General features: G+C 36.5%; 1 long non-coding RNA gene across 1 annotated transcript; it reads left to right on the top strand.

Annotated features, from left to right (window-relative positions):
* Positions 1-4,541: 4,541 nt before the first annotated feature.
* LOC120297708 lies at positions 4,542-12,174 on the top strand. Its single transcript, XR_005553864.1, has 2 exons — positions 4,542-6,863; positions 9,752-12,174. It is a non-coding gene; the product is annotated as an uncharacterized LOC120297708 (long non-coding RNA).
* The last annotated feature ends 4,143 nt before the right edge of the window (positions 12,175-16,317 follow it).

Below are 16,317 nucleotides of genomic sequence, written 5' to 3'. Positions count from 1 at the left end.
CACCTGTCATGCTGCTATCTGCTTTGTCTTTATTGAATTAGACTTTTATATGGCCTTTTCATGTTTCATCTTGGGAGTGTATGAAGTAGGGTCTTCTCTATATTTTTTAAAAGCAGGTAACCAACTGTCTTCTGGCATCCAGGCTCTCAGGGTCATACCATGATTGGTTTGGAATGCTGGTATTTGTAACCTGGATTTACCTTGCTACAGCAAGGACTATTTGTAATAGCTGCATCAGATGGCTATAGGTGGTGCATCAAAATCTGCAGACTTGTAATCCTTTTGCCACTTTCTCTTTCAGTTGTGGCAAAGACCAGTACTAATTCTAATTGGTTGCTTGGAGCAGACTCATCTCTAGGTGAAAAATACCAAAAGTCTTAACTTATTAAGGGAATGGTGATCACACTCAATGTGACAGTAAATTTTGAAATATAGTAAAAAAAGATACAAAACAGAAATTTATTCCAACAATCACAGAAAGAATAATCTGTCAAACTTTCAATAATACAATTTTACTTTCTTCAAATAAGAAAATCTCAAGCATCTTTTTATAAATGAATTATTTCATATAACCACTAGAAGGCAGCATAATCAAGTAATTCAGCTAGGCAAACCTCTTCTCAAGAAATGGAAAACCATGTAAAGAAATAAAAATGAAATAGATATGTGAGAACTATACACATTCATGAAAAAGTTAAATAAATAGGGGAAAAATAAATGTTGTATTTTGGCTACCTAATTTAATGAACTTGACATCTTTGCAAATGGCATGTACTTTCTGAACTACATAGATCATATAAAAACCTGGCATATTAAAACATTTTATAAAGTTTTAAAAAAACTATAGAAACATGGAAGAAGAAATAGAAAAAAGATAAAAGGATAAAAGAAAAAAGTGAAGAATAATAAATAAGCAAGAAGAAAGATATCTAAAGAAGCAGCTTCTGATCTTGTAGCAGTTACAAACATAGTAATTACCATGTTTACCATCCCATATTAAATATTATGATTCCATTCTTTCCATAAAATATCTTTTTAAATCAATAGATCCTGAGGAATCTGTTTCTATATATTTGAATTGTTACATTAGCCAGTCTTAGCTTATGTTTATAATTTCAGATGTTAAACTGCATCTCTTTTGAGGTTCATTTATCAAAGATTCCATATAGCAGCCTGCAATTATAATTTGAGAGCCCGTTTGGTATAATGGTTAAAGTGTATGGCTAGAAATGAAGACCCTAGGAGTTCTAGTCTTACCTTAGGCTGCATGACCTTTAACTAGTCACTTTTTATCAGCCCTAGAAAGGAGGCAATAGCAAACCACTTTTGAAAAACCTTGCCAAGAAAACTACAGGGTCTATAGTCCAGGCAGTTTCTGACACCAATTGATAAAAAAAAAATCTGGGTAGTGCCTTTTCATGATTCGTACATTATTCAAGTTCACTACTCTTATTATAGGTAGATGAACTGGCTAAACAGGTTTGAAATTTTGGACAGGCAGATGAAATCTAAAAACTTTACTTATTCTTTATAGAAAAGAAATAAAAGAACACAGGCTATCTAGGCAAAAGGGAGAAAGTTAAGGTTTTTCAAAAGAGCAACAGAAATAGAAAGCAGCCAACATCCCCAGCAGCTGATCCTGTAAATGTGCCACTCTTTAGTGCATCGGTGCCTACCATTTTATAAATTGGGTCACATCAGTAGAGCACAAAGGGGAATTTTGAGTAGCTATTATGTACAGTAGCCACTTCTATGATTGCAATCAATGTTTCAAATTAGAATGCTCTTCTGGCTTGAGTTCCGTTACAGAAAAAAAGTATTGTCGTGTTGAGTTAAAGATGGCCACTCACAGTTCAGCCAGATTCCCAGATTCATTTCCAGGTTTCTTTGGTTTGACTCAGCTTAGAATCCCACAACAGTTTGAAGTCCCAAATTACTAGGAATTAATTTTAATTAAAGAACTGTGGACTGTAATTTCACATTGCTAATGGTATCAATAAAGAGGAAGAGGCCAGCTTGTATTCTAAGTGTTCTGTTCCCTCTAGAAAAATGCATTAAGAGGCCACCATTACTGATGAAATACCCTATTAGCGATATTGCAGCAAGAGTGCATAGAGATTTGTCCCCAAGAGGTACCAAAAAAAGTCTAGGAAAGCATTTTGACATGGAACTTAGAAATGAACAAGATTGTATTAAATGTTGGCCTAATACTTATGTTGAACTCCCCAGAGCCTTAATTTAGTTCATTACAACTTCTAATGTGAAAATCTATTGGTTTGTCCTTTCTAAGATTATGATTCTTCTGGGTGCCTTATTCCATTTAATTTCACCTAGTAACTAGAATGTGTTGTTTGTGATATCTGGTTCTTATGTTATGGTATAGTTTGTTTTCTCCTTTGCCCCTCTATTTTTGCTATGCTTAACAATACAACTAAAGAGTATGAGGTTGCAACTATGTTGCTGATTTTTAGCATGGTAAATTTGTAAAGCCATATTTAAATCTTTTGGTTTGAGCATTTGAATAACTTTACATGCAATCTATTTTCATCCCAGCATCCTATTGGCATTATAATTGCAATATTATATTGTATATATTTAGAAGGAGATGCATGGAACTCAAAATTTGAAGCATAATATTAGGGTAAAATGTAATGGAATAATGATGCAATTCCAAGTTTGGATGATGAGTAGAACAACAGCATATGGAGGACCAGAGTAGGAAAGAAGGAGTAAGGGAAATAGGGACAAATCAATGTCCTAGTGTGACTGAGGGCACTGGGTGAGTGAGACTTTCAATGGAACATTTGCTTCACAAATAGATACCATGGATGCTTTTTTTGTTTCTACTATGTATGTACAAATATTGTATATTTATAGAAATTTGGAGAAAAACTGAACTACACAATCCTCCCAGTAGAAGGCATTTATCCTATTACTTGAAAGGCTTGACCTTTTACTCCCTCTCTCCCAGAGCTATTTGCTAGCAACCACCCATTCCATTGCTTAGTTACAATTTTCCCCCTTTCTCCTCCTTTGTTTCCCTGAGTTTTTCCCTGAGGAATAAGGAATTGGCTAATTTAGGCTGGTGCAGTCTTAAAATCTGTGCTCTTTTTTTGGAATTCTTGATAGTCTTCCCTCTACATTGATGCTGCAGGATGCATCTCCCCCTGGGCCTTCTGCTCACCTCTTCCCAGACTAAGGCTTCCTTGAGGTTTGCAAGCATCCTTTTGCAGGCAGCCACTTCCTTTGGTCATAATCTGCCTCGGTATTTGGGAGAAACGTGTCATTCTGTCTTGTTCTTCATTTCTCTATACCCCAAAATCTTTATTCCCCTTCTCTCTTTCAGGCCAGGAAATAAATGCTTAATCCAAAAGTCCAGCATACAAGAAGTGAAGTCTCTCTGAAGATACCAACTTCCTGCACGTGATTCCAAAACAGTCACGGTTCCAGAGGCACAGGTTTAGTGACAATATTTCTCCATCTTCTTTTTCTCTTTTTTTATGGCTGAAACCAGCATTTTACCCCAGCAACTGAGAAGGTAAATTAATTTCTGAGGGCCAATCTGTAAATTATCTCATAAATGGTGAAAATAAACCTAGGATGAAGCATTTGAAATTATTCAAAGAGATTGTACCTTAATTAACTCCCTGTAAATAAGAAATTCCCCTTCCATTTCCAGGATTTTGTATTTACTCCAGTCTAGCATTAAAAATACATTATTAAAATCTGTTCTTGTTTCTTTAATCTTGCTCAAATGCACAGGGCTTAACCCAATGAAGGCAGAAACAAAGATACTAAAGTATGACTGCACAAGGGTACACACTAAGGAGCTGTGCAACTCATGTTAATATCTAGGGTAGTCCTGATCATTTGAACTTGTCTACGATAAATAGTGTTCTCTTACCATTTTTTTGCTTATTTGACTTGCATTCCTAATCTGCATTTTACAGTATTTCTTTGATAGGTTGGACTGTTTTTTTTTTTCTTTTGTGTGAAGACAGTACAAAATAAGTTAAGCAGTACTTCTTTCTCCCTACTGCTGGTCACCTTCTTGCTATTTTATCCCATTAATGGACCAATCATTTCCTTCACTTTTTGTACTTCTGCTTTTTGTCTTTCAGAGATAAGCTGGAATTGAGTATGTCTAGTTTAATGAAGAGAAGGGCAAGGGGGGACATGATAGCAGTGTTCCAATATCTCAGGGGGTGCCACAAAGAAGAGGGAGTCAAGCTATTCTCCAAAGCGCCTGAAGGCAGGACAAGAAGCAACAGATGGAAACTAATCAAGGAGAGAAGCAACCTAGAACTAAGGAGAAACTTCCTGACAGTTAGAACAATTAACCAGTGGAACAACCTGCCTCCAGAAGTGATGAATGCTCCAACACTGAAGTTTTTAAGAAGAGACTGGACAGCCATTTGTCTGAAATGGTATAGGGTTTCCTGCCCGAGCAGGGGGTTGGACTGGATGACCTCCAAGGTCTCTTCCAAGCTATTATTATTATTATTATTATTATTATTATTATTATTATTATTATTATTACTACTACTACTACTACTACTACTACTACTACTACTACTATTATTATTATTATTATTATTATTATTATTATTATTATTATTATTATTATTTTCTGTTCCTGTAACTTTAATGTCTTCTATCATCTTATCTTTGTTAGTAAGAATTAAGTCTGGTATGGCTGACCTTCTAGTTCCTTTCTCTACCTCTTGGGGGACAAAGTTGTATGCTAGGTTTGTCAGGAATCTATTAGGTGCAGAGTTTATCTCTTAGTTGATGTCAGATAGTTAGTCCCATAATATTTTATCAACATAAAGCATTTTATGACGTAATAGAAAATGTCATAAAACATGTCCTGATATTTGACTGCATTATACAGTTAAATATGGGCTATTTTAAGGCAAATAGATCTCTGAATATCTTCCTGAATTTTTAAAAACTTTTGCAGTGAAGGCAATACGTTGTTGAAGGCCTTAAGGAATCTGTAAAATATCCATGAATCAATGATCCGACAGGTCACAGGTCGTTATTAATAATTGCATGCTAACTTGATTCTATGTCAGTTTGGTGTCATGGTTAAGGCTTCAAGCTAGAAACTTGGAGACCCTGAGTTCTAGTCCCACTTTGGCCGGCTGAAGTGATTTTAGACCAGTCACTTTCTCTCAGTCTTAGGAATGGCAAATCACTTTTGAAAAGACTTGCCAAGAAAATTGCAGGGATTTGTGCAAGCAGTTTCCAGGAGTTAAAGACTGACTCAGAGAAACCAAAACAGCAACAAGAACAAGCAAGCAAACAAACAAAAAAATTCCAAACCATACTACTTGATTCTAAGCAAGATTTGAAGATTTAAAATGGTATCTATACCTTTTTTCTACCTGAAGTGGTTGATTTGATCTGCCAAAGATAGACCAACCATAATTTCAAGTATATCATGGCCAACAGAGAATGTCTCTCATTCTATATCAGTTGCAAATGTGCTTCTAGGCACAAAGCCAAAGCTATCAAAGGAGCACCTATATTCATCAGAGTCTGCCAGGCCAGAAACCTTGTTTACAAATAGCCTCACTGGTGGCAGTGATTCAGTGGTGGATGAAAGAGTCTTTTCCTCTAAAGCGCTCATAGATAATGATACCTTCAGAGTGAGCTATGTTTGATCCAACTCATACATCTTTTAAAAGGCTTTAAAAGCTTATTTTGTATATGCTATTTTCTAGGCTAGTTTTTGCACTGAATGGTCTTATTCTTTTTTTGTTTAATGTGATAACCCATATTTTTGAAATTTTATTATTATTATTATTACTATATTTAATATATAGTATTTTAAAAGCTATGTGTGTTCTATGCAATCTGTATAAAATACATTAAATAGGATTTTTTCTTTATAATGTGTGCTTACATGTAATATGAGTCCACACTTACACAGAAGCAAATACCAGCTCATTAGCTCCACCACAGGTCACATCTTCTAGTTTGATCTTCTGAGAACCTCCTCATGCACTGGAGGATTCTGTCATCTTCCTCAAGAGTCACAAACTTGCTCCATATACTGTAACTCTATACAATCTGTTTCCAGTATGTACTGTAGGGCTAACTATTTACTTTATTTATTGCAGACTCTGAAAAATCTCAAAAAATATAATCTGTACGTTTAATAATAACAATGAGAATTAGTGAATGTCTTCATGTCCCATGCCATAAAATATATCCATATCATAAAATATAGTGAACAATTTTACAAACATCCACTTTTTGTTTAGCCTAAAACATTTGCTCCATCCCTGTGGCAAGCTGATGATTTAGCTGTGAAATGACCTGATTTAAAGGACCATAATCACTATGAAACTTACATTAAATTCTGAAATTAAATTATAAAATGATTAAGCACTATAATGACAAAAATATTGCAAAATTAAACATATTATTACGCACAGGTGAAACTTATTTAAAACTTATCATGAGGCTTTGGGAGACTTCTTAAAGATGTGTATCATTTTAACAAACTTCTAATGAATCAATGTATAAGAATGACCAATATACTTAAATCTAACAATATAAATTTTAATTTTTTGCTTTGTTTTTATGAAAAGATATATTCTAGAATTTATCTGAAATGTTTTCAGATTTGTTTGTTTTAATAGAGATTACAAAAAGAGATTACTTGAACTCCTTTGGTCAAGATCAGTCTAAGAAGATTTTAAAATCCTTTTTCCAGCATTCTATTTTTCTTTCATGTAATCTCCTCATTCCACCTGTTTTCTGACTCTTGTTTTGCCAAACAGAAATTGGTATGCTTCAAACACTCCTAAGCATTAGATGGGCATCAACATTAAAGGGAAGCATTCAAGCAGGTAATTGAATGGCTCCACCATTCTAAATTCTCAAAATTATAATTATGCTATTTTAAAGGTGTTATAACTGGAGTATTATATAATTTAAAGAGAATTTTAGTTCCATATTGTGCAAATAAGCAGCATATTAGTCTGTTTGTATTTCCCTCCTATAAGAATCTTACAGAAGATGCCATTTTTTCACTTTCTTTTGCTTCACTGAAGCTAGTGATCCCATGTTGAGTTAAATAGTCTATACTCCATGACCCGTTAGCCATTCAATCTTGTTAACTCGGCTTCTAAACCCCTAAATGTAACTCCCAGTCTTCTAGGTCTTCCCAGAAATACTGCTTAATAACCCTTTTCACCACTTAACTCATCACCACCTGTATAGAGAAAGTGCTCCCCAGTAGCATACTGACTCTTTAGTTAAAGTAATGGAATTCTTTTTTTTATTTGCAGTTGAATTTTTGGTAAAGAAACTGACTCTGAGTGAATAGGGCGGGGGGGTGTGTGTGTGATTTCATACACAGATTAAAAACCCCGTGCAACTTTTTTCATTTTGCAGAACATTTTAATGAAAATATATGGTTTAAACAATACTAATGTACATTTTTGTATGTCTGTTTTACTTATAAGCAATAAATTTTAAAAAAGTAAAGGAACTGAAGGAAGGCATATATTCCCATAAGTCTGGAGAAATATTCTGCCAACCTGGCCACAGCATCAAGTGGCCTGGGTAGAGGACTACCATGAAATAGGATATCAGTCACAGTAGAAGTACTGCCATCTATTCTCTAGACCCCAACCCAATCTGCAGGGTTTCACATCTGGGGCAGCATCTATAAAAAAATGGAATCTGACAGGTGACTATAATCTTTCCATTGTCTCTACCTTGGAGGTGCAATTAATGCCACATTCAAAACTCAAATACACATTTCTGAGAGGGACACCCACCTCCACCCAACAAGATCTCAGTAAAGTATCCCAAGTCAGCCCTGTTATCCACTATTCAGCCATGGATTTTGGAGGACTTATTACAGATTGATACGGTACTCAACAGCAGCAGCAGCAGCAGTCAAAAGCTTGTGCCACTAAGGGTCTGTTGACTGGGCCTTAGGTCATGCTCAGAGGACTAGAATGCAGAATCAGTATAAAACACAAGATCACTTTCCTTAAGTACAACCTGTGTCCTATCTCTCTCCAAAGTATCTTTCCCCAGTTCATAACCACTTTGATGTTGTTGCCTGCTTCTTACCTCCAGAAACCTCACCCTTCTCAACCTCTAATGTTACATCCTCCATCAAAGGGCTCCATCACACAATCCAATAATCTAATCTAACCAAAACAGCCAGCTGATTTGTATAAAATAATATGAGGTTCATAAAATGGAAGTGAATTCTTCTAATTTTATTAAACTTTTGAATCAATCTAGCTTCACTGCACTTTTCAAAATAGGCACTTTCTCACTTTTATATAATTTTCAATTGTATATTTTAAAACACTGTAAATGTATTACTGAATTATTTAACTTTTTCTGAAAAAACACAAATATCTATGGAATACCTCAGTGACAAGCCTGGCTCTTTAGAACTGTCAGATATTATATCATCTCATATGACAGGATCACACAAAAACTTTTACTAATCTAATTTCATATACCATAGCTAAAAAAGCTTTATCACAAGCACTTGAGGTGCAGAAATTTTATCTGAGAAAGATTTCAGAACAAATGGGTGAGGATTTAAGAAAAGGTCCTTCCTCAAGGTTAAGACAGTTTGCAAAAGACTAAAAGTATGCTGTGTGTAATATCAGTAAGATCAAAATGATTTTGCTGAAGAGAAAATCTTGATCATACCTTCATTTCTTAACTAAATTAGTGATATCCTTAATGGAAATTAATACAGGATTGCATTCATCATACCAGTTTAATCCTGGGCAAAAATGTAATCAGCTATACATATTTGGATAAAATGATTGTATAATTACATATTTTAAACAAATATGATACCTGATCATATTTATATAATATTAATATATCATTTATATAAATAAATACAAGAGAGTACATGAACATTAAGTTGCTCAGAAGTTGTTGGAACTCAGAAAAATCCTATAGCAGAGTTAACCAATTTTATACCTTAGAAGTCGTTGACTACAACTTCCATCATTTGGATTTAGACTGAAGAACAATGATATCAAACATTATTTCCATTACATATCAACCTGAACATATGTTACTTTTAAAATATCATAAAAGAAATGAACATCCAGGCATTTAAACAATGTGAAGATGGGACATACATGCCATGTTTTATATATTCTGTTTTAATCATAATAATGGTATGTCTAATTATTTCCTTTTCTAACTGATATAGAATTGCTTAATGAAGGTGGTACTGGAGCTGTTGAAACTAATTTTTGTATCTAAATAATTTATATCTCGCCGTTTGCACACAGGGAACCAAAAGCTTCACAATTCAACAGCAAAATCTATAAGCAAAAAATCTATATACTATTAAAACTCTTGGGTCTGTACGTTAACTGGGCTAAATGGTACATCATAGAGCAAAACATGTGGAACCAAAGTACACCAAATGGGCTAATGGAAATGAAATTTGGAGAAATTGTAATCCTCATTTCAACATTCTCTGACAGCCTCCTGGCTATTTGCACAATCTCTCACTTCTTTTCCCACTCAGCAGTACTTGCCTGCTGGGAAAAGGGAAAAAGGAAGAGAGGGAGGAACAGGAAAGGAAGGAAGGAAACCCTTCCTCCCTTCCTCCCTCCCTTCCCTCTTCCAGCTTCCCACAAGGAAATTCAATGGGGAGAATGACAGGAAGTCAGAAATCATTCCCACTCCCTCTAATTTGTTTGCCTGATTGTGGTCATTCTGTTTCTCTGCTTAGGTTCTCTCATGTTTGGTGGACATGTAAAATAGCAAGAATATTCTGGATTCAAATATATACATTGATTCAGAGGATTTTAAATGATAAGTGCCACAAGACTATTTTGTATGCAAAAAGATGGAAAGTTTTGCCATTACCCACAATGGAGGAATGTTTGGTGAAGATAATAGAACTCCCTGAGATGGTTAAATTGTCTTCTTTCATGAAATACAATATTTATGTTATTGTTAACTGGAAACCTTATGAATTCTTGTGTAAAACAGAAAAAAATCTTACAATTTATGTTTTTGAGATTATACAGGATAGATTATAAAAAGAAGTTACGTTGTAACCATAGAGTAAGTAAATTATCTTTGTACTTAAAACTACTATAAAGAAGATTATAAGCTTTCTTTGTATCTTTTTCTTTCTTTTCTATTTTTATTTGTTTTTTCCTTTCTTGCATTTTTAGGTTTGATTTGCTTTTTTTTCTTTTTCTTGCTTTATATGTTTGTATTTTTATCATATACATATGAAATAGTTTGTGAGAAACACACATTAAATTTTGATGAGAATCCATTCCCAGCAATTTCTTTAGGACACAAAGTGTTTTTCAAATTAATATACTAAGCATGGCTGAGATGAGAAAGAACAAGAATGATATTCCTGCTTGTTGCCCAGGTTCTTGAACCATGTTCTTGATGAGAGAGAAAATTTAAGGGAACAATCCAGACTCAAAAGTTATGCATGAGAAACGTTCCCTTGAGTAATTCTGTTTTTTTTTTTTAAAAAATTGCAGAATGAACTGCAATTACTTTGGCAGGATGTTCAGACAAGGTCTTTTCAAAGCAGCAATTTATTGAAGGTGATAAGTTGAGGCAAATGCATAATTGGCAGATCATGAAATAAGCACAACATTTAATAGTACCTGATTCAGACAATTCAAACAATTATCAGAAATTACATTTGCTAGAGAACTTGCAACTAAAAGTGGAAATGTATAAATCTTTTCATGGGTTTTATTTTTGTGCTTTGTATTCAGTGAGAGGAAAACAATCAGAATAAATGTAGCTTATGCAATATCTGAGTATTTACTATACTGAGAACAAAATTGTAATGATAGCAGTATTCTGATGAAAATAATTTGCACTGATATATGAAGGAAAATATGGATTTACTTTGGGGGAGTTTGCATTCCACTATTATTAATATGAAAACATTCTTTTTCTACATGACACCATAATAAGTCATGTGTGTATCAACTATATTATCCAGAACCTGCAGTCTATGTGATCTGCTGAGTTTATCAACTGATCAGAAAGTTGCAGGAAGTTATGAGCAGAATTGAGGAAACCATAAAGCTTCCATTTTCATCCCTGCAAATGAATTTAACATTACTATATTTCCCCTGCTACTGGTAATGGGAATACAAAAATCTTCCCTTCTTTTATAGGAAAAGCTTTCCCTTTCCTCATAGTGAAGAAATTTAAAATTTATTTAATTGCCAATAAACAATACACATAGTTATTTTTCTGAGTAAGAAGACAGATTGAGCAATCTTGACCCCTTTCTGTCCTTCCCACTACCAGATGTTTATGCATGAAAAGAAAGTTAGAAATACTACTTTGTATTGAGGGCAGTTATAGAGTTTTCTACTCTACTTTTATTCCCATCCTATGTAAGTATAAGTAAATATATTATTGGGTTAAACTCTCAGTAAAAATATTGTTTCACATTCATAGTTTTATGTATCTCAATAAACATGTAATTTTCCTATACTGCCACTCCCTGTTTAGCAACTACTTTGATTAGAGACTATTCACAACTATGATGGTAATAAAAATGTGCACATTTACAACCAAATTCCACGTGTCTGACAACAAAAACTTTCTGTATGAAATTGATTAAGTTTCAGAAAGCAGCACCAGTCAGCCAGAGGGTTCTAATTAACTAATTAAGGTCCCAGAACTGAGCTTGTTAACTTGTGGTCACCACTTTTTAGGGAAACATTGCCTACAGAGAAAAGCAGCTCAGGAAGAAATCACTTGTTTAAGCAATCTTTCCACTACGCGAGGGGCAAAAAAACAAACAAACAAACAAAAAACCCAACAGCCGGGGGCGGGGGGAGGGAGTCAGGCACAGGACCTGTATGTAATTCTCATACCATTTCAATTTAAGGCAAAATGCAAATTCATATAGCTGCTAGTTTTTATTTTAAAAAGGAGAGATCAGCCATTATTTTCTTGGTACAGTTCTAGGTATCACTTGTAAATGACTATGTTGGACTGCATATGTAAACTATTTGGGATATCTCTTCTGTATATAAGAATTATGTTTTAATTACAAGAAGCCCCAACTGTTTTTTTTTAAATTGAGGCATTAATTAAATACTTAGTTGATGTATAAGAATAATCCTAATAAAGGTGCCTGAAATGTTTTATGTACTTCTTATGTACTATGTAAAGGATTATGTGAATCGTTGATTTTCTGTGCTTCACATTCAATGGACAACATTCTGTTGCAGTGTACATAATGATGTTATTACACAAATGATGCATACTTCATCATTTGCATAAATTTACATCATTTGCACAATGATGCCATAACACAATATGCATCATTTGTGTAATGGTTCCATGACACAATCCACATCATTTGTGTAAAGTTATCATGCAAATATTTGCTACAATGATATAGTCAGATATACTCTGGTATTCAATGAAATACTCAGCAGACTTGTGAAATAATAAGACATTCCTCACCCTAATTTATCTGTTCAAATCTGTTTCATTTCATTTTAGCTCATTTATTATAAGAGTAGAACATAATTTATGGGAAGCAAAATATATATATAGACAAATTCTTTATTATCAATAACTTATTCTTGTTCCAAGGAAGAGATGAACTGCCCTTGTAATACCTCAAAGTGTAGTAAGTTGTAAAGAGTTTAAATACTAGGATTTATTAATTCTAGCTCTATAATCTACTTCATTTTAGTTCATAGAGCACAGAATAACAAGCTTGAAAGATTCTGGAGGTCTTCTAGTCCAATCTTGCTCAAGCAGGAGCCGTTGTACCATTCTAGAAAAATGGTTGTTCAACCTTTTCTTAAAATCCTCCAGTGATGGAGCATCTATGTTCTGGCCTATATAGCTCTATGGCCCATATAGCTCTATGGCCCAGCTCTATGTTGGAAGGTCTGGCAGTTATTGGGTTAAACGCTAGGTATGTGGATGGGTCAGTGGGAGGAGTTCCAAAGGTCTTTGGGAGACTTCCTGGACACAAGCCACATGGGAATCTCTTTGTCTGTAAGAAGCATGGGCCATGGAAGGTCTCCCTATAAGCATAAAGATGGTATAAAGAGCAATATCTTCTTACCTAAAGGAAAGATCTAAAAGATGAACAAACATGTATTCCCAGCAGCACCAATCTCAACGTGAACGCAAGTAATCTTTCTCATTAAAATATATTTGTTTATTATAAGATCGTTTCTTTTGAGTTAACTATCTGACTGGATTTGAAATATAACACTTTTAAATTTGGGTCAGAATAGTAAGAAGATATTCTCATAATTTGTGCTATCTTTTGAAAGCAAATAGTAAATTGGCAAAGATTAATTCTTCTCTCAAAGCTGCAACAGTTTGAAGAAAGAGAATCAAATTGGTTAGCCCTTTCTCTACATTAACCTTCAAGGAAGTAAAGATTCTCTTGATGCTTGTAAAAGCCTGCAAAGCAAAGCCAGCGTGTCTGTGTAAAAGACAGCTTTCAAGGAGTGATTCAGAAGTTTTGTTATGCTAATTCGCTTGCTAGCTAACCTTCAAAGTGAAAAGTGCCTTGTATCTGATTCAAAATTACTTTGGACCTGTTCTCAAATTAATGTTTATAGCGGGGAGAAAGAAAAACAAAATCTACACTTTGTTCCTTGCATGAAAAGTTTGAATTCTAACACCAAAAGGAGCTTAGGCTTTTCCCCCTCCCCTCTTTGCCAGTGAATCATGCAGCCTGAAACAAAGAACTGTTTAATGACTGCCTCTAAAGTTCAGACAAAAGCAAGGTTTATTGCCTTTCAATAAACTCATCTGTTGCCATAGTGACAGCCCTAGGTATGCTCGGAATTTCAGCCAATGTTATAAGGAGGAATCATCGCAGAAGCACCCCCTGGTGGTCATGCAATTTTTTTTTCTAGCTGAGTCACAACAGCCACAATTAATTCAGCACACAACAGAGCAAATCTGTTAGTTAAAGTGCAAGCTACTTAAAGTTATCCCAAGCTACCAACACCCCCCAGAGGGCACAGAGTGATCTTACCAGAAGCACTCACTCACCCAAGCTGAGCACTAAGCTGTTCCAGCTTGAGGGAACTTAGGCAGAAGAAATCAAAGCCAAGTCTCTTTGCTTATTATCACAGCTGATGACCCGGAGTTCCAGCCTGCAACTGACCAGGTGGGAGTTTGTACCTCTACATTCTCTCAGTGGCTCACTAGCAGTAACGTGGTAATAGGAAGAATTTGGCTAGCCTTTTTAACACCCCCTAGAGGCACAGAGTGAACTTACCAAAAGTACTCACTCACTCACTCAAGCTGAAGGCTAAGCTGTCCCAGCTTGAGAGACAGGAAGCAAGAGCCAATTGCCTTCGCCTATTATCACAGCTGATGACCCGGAGTTCCAGCCTGCAACTGACCAGGTGGGAGTTTGTACCTCTACATTCTCTCAGTAGCTCACTAGCAGTAACGTGGCAATAGGAAGAATTTGGCTAGCCTTTCTCCAGAAGCCCACTAGTGGTTAAAGGAAGCTCTACACGCAAGCCTTTAACCGCACCCAGAGAAGCCCCTCTAGTGGACAAAGGGTGAACCTCGAAGCCAGAGCACCCTGGTAGCTGACCCACAGCAAGTGACCCCTAGTGGTGAAGGGGTGAACTGCACTGAAGTACCCACAAACACAGAAGAACGCACCCAGTGGCATCTCCACCCACAGACAGCACCTCAGAAGCTGATCTACAAGTAGCGACCCCTAGTGGTCAAAGAGAGAAATTCTTCAAATTCTCTTCAAAATAGCTGAGAAGGACACTGAACCTATCCTAGCCATAGCTGAGCATCCTACTGGTCTAGCAGAAGGGGTTCAACCTATCAGCCTAGTTGAGATACATCAACCAGCCCACAGACGCCATGCATTCACATCTGATGGAGAAATGGCACATCATCCACAGACGCCATGAACGAAGCTGGGAGAGATTATACAAACTCTACCATGAACAGAAGGAGGAACTCTCCCCAGAACGGGCATACGCAGTGGAAGGAGATAAGGAAGACGCCTACGTCCAATGGATGGACTCTGAACGGCAACTCAAGGACATTCAAGAACAATTAAGAGACTCAAGAATCGATAGCAAGATGCACAACCTCAAGGTACTAAACAAGGAACGCAAGAAGTTTCTAGAGAGCTCACAGGGTTCCCCACAGCCCAAGCCTCGCCAGGAAAGCAGACTGGTCGACAGGGCCGAGTCCAAAGTCTCCCGCTATTCATATGCACCATCCCAATGGTCGCACGCAGATCCATCCCATGTGTCTGAAACAGCCTCATCTTTTTGCCACATATCCAAGACACATTCCAGCATGTCCCAACAACCGCACGTCATAGGACCCTCACGCCATTCAAAGGCATCTTCTCGCCAGAGCCATTCATCTCGAGCCTCAGGAGCAGAGAGCATCGCCGCCCGTCTCAGGGAAGCACGGATCAATACCGCAATGGCTAACATTGCTGCACAAGTAGCAGTAGACGACAAGCTACATAGAGAAGACTTGGCCAAAGCTCAGGCCAACTTTGAGATTTTCCAGCGACAACAGAAAGCAAAAGAAGCAGCCGCAATAGAAGCGATCCTGCAGAGAGAGTTAGAAGATGCCATGTCAACGCCCATTTTGGAAAGTCTAGGAAGGGAAAGTTCTCACAGCCGTGTACAGGCCTATGTGGACAACCAAAGCGCATTCCAGAATGCACAGATGAGAGCACCACAGCCAGCCACAAGCCCCCCAAGACCGAGTAGACGAACAGAGGAATCTCAACAACCTGATTCGCTGGTCAACCGCAGAGTTGATGTCACGACACCTAGGTTACGAGATCCTCCCGCCGTTGCTGCCACATTGAACCTGATGGAATTACCAGCAATGGCAATGACTGCACAGCGGGGAGTGCCACAAGATCTTTCCACCGTTATTACCCCATTGAACCCCATAAAACCACACCTACAACACTGCATGCTTGTGACAACCAAACCTGTTTTGGTAGCAACAGTGTTCCAACCGCGCCTAGAACAACACTGCATGCTTGTGACAACCAATCAGAATAATCTACAACTTCTGGATGCAAGCCATTCCACTGATAGTTTTCACAGACAGTAAATTTCTAGGTTGGACTTCTCTTTAACGATCTTCCATCCATTATTTCTTGTCCTGCCCTCAGGTGTTTGGGAAAATATGGATGACCTCCTTTTATCTGGGAGAACACTTCAAGTAGTGGAAGACTGCTATCATACCGCTCCTAGTCTTTCTCTTTGTAATACTAGACATATCTAGTTCTCTCAACCATTCATT

This window comes from Crotalus tigris, unplaced genomic scaffold (assembly GCF_016545835.1).
Source record: "Crotalus tigris isolate CLP2741 ecotype Arizona unplaced genomic scaffold, ASM1654583v1 scf7180000023675.2660513, whole genome shotgun sequence".
NCBI classification, from domain to species: domain Eukaryota; kingdom Metazoa; phylum Chordata; class Lepidosauria; order Squamata; family Viperidae; genus Crotalus; species Crotalus tigris.
This window is presented reverse-complemented; position numbering and strand designations above follow the sequence as displayed.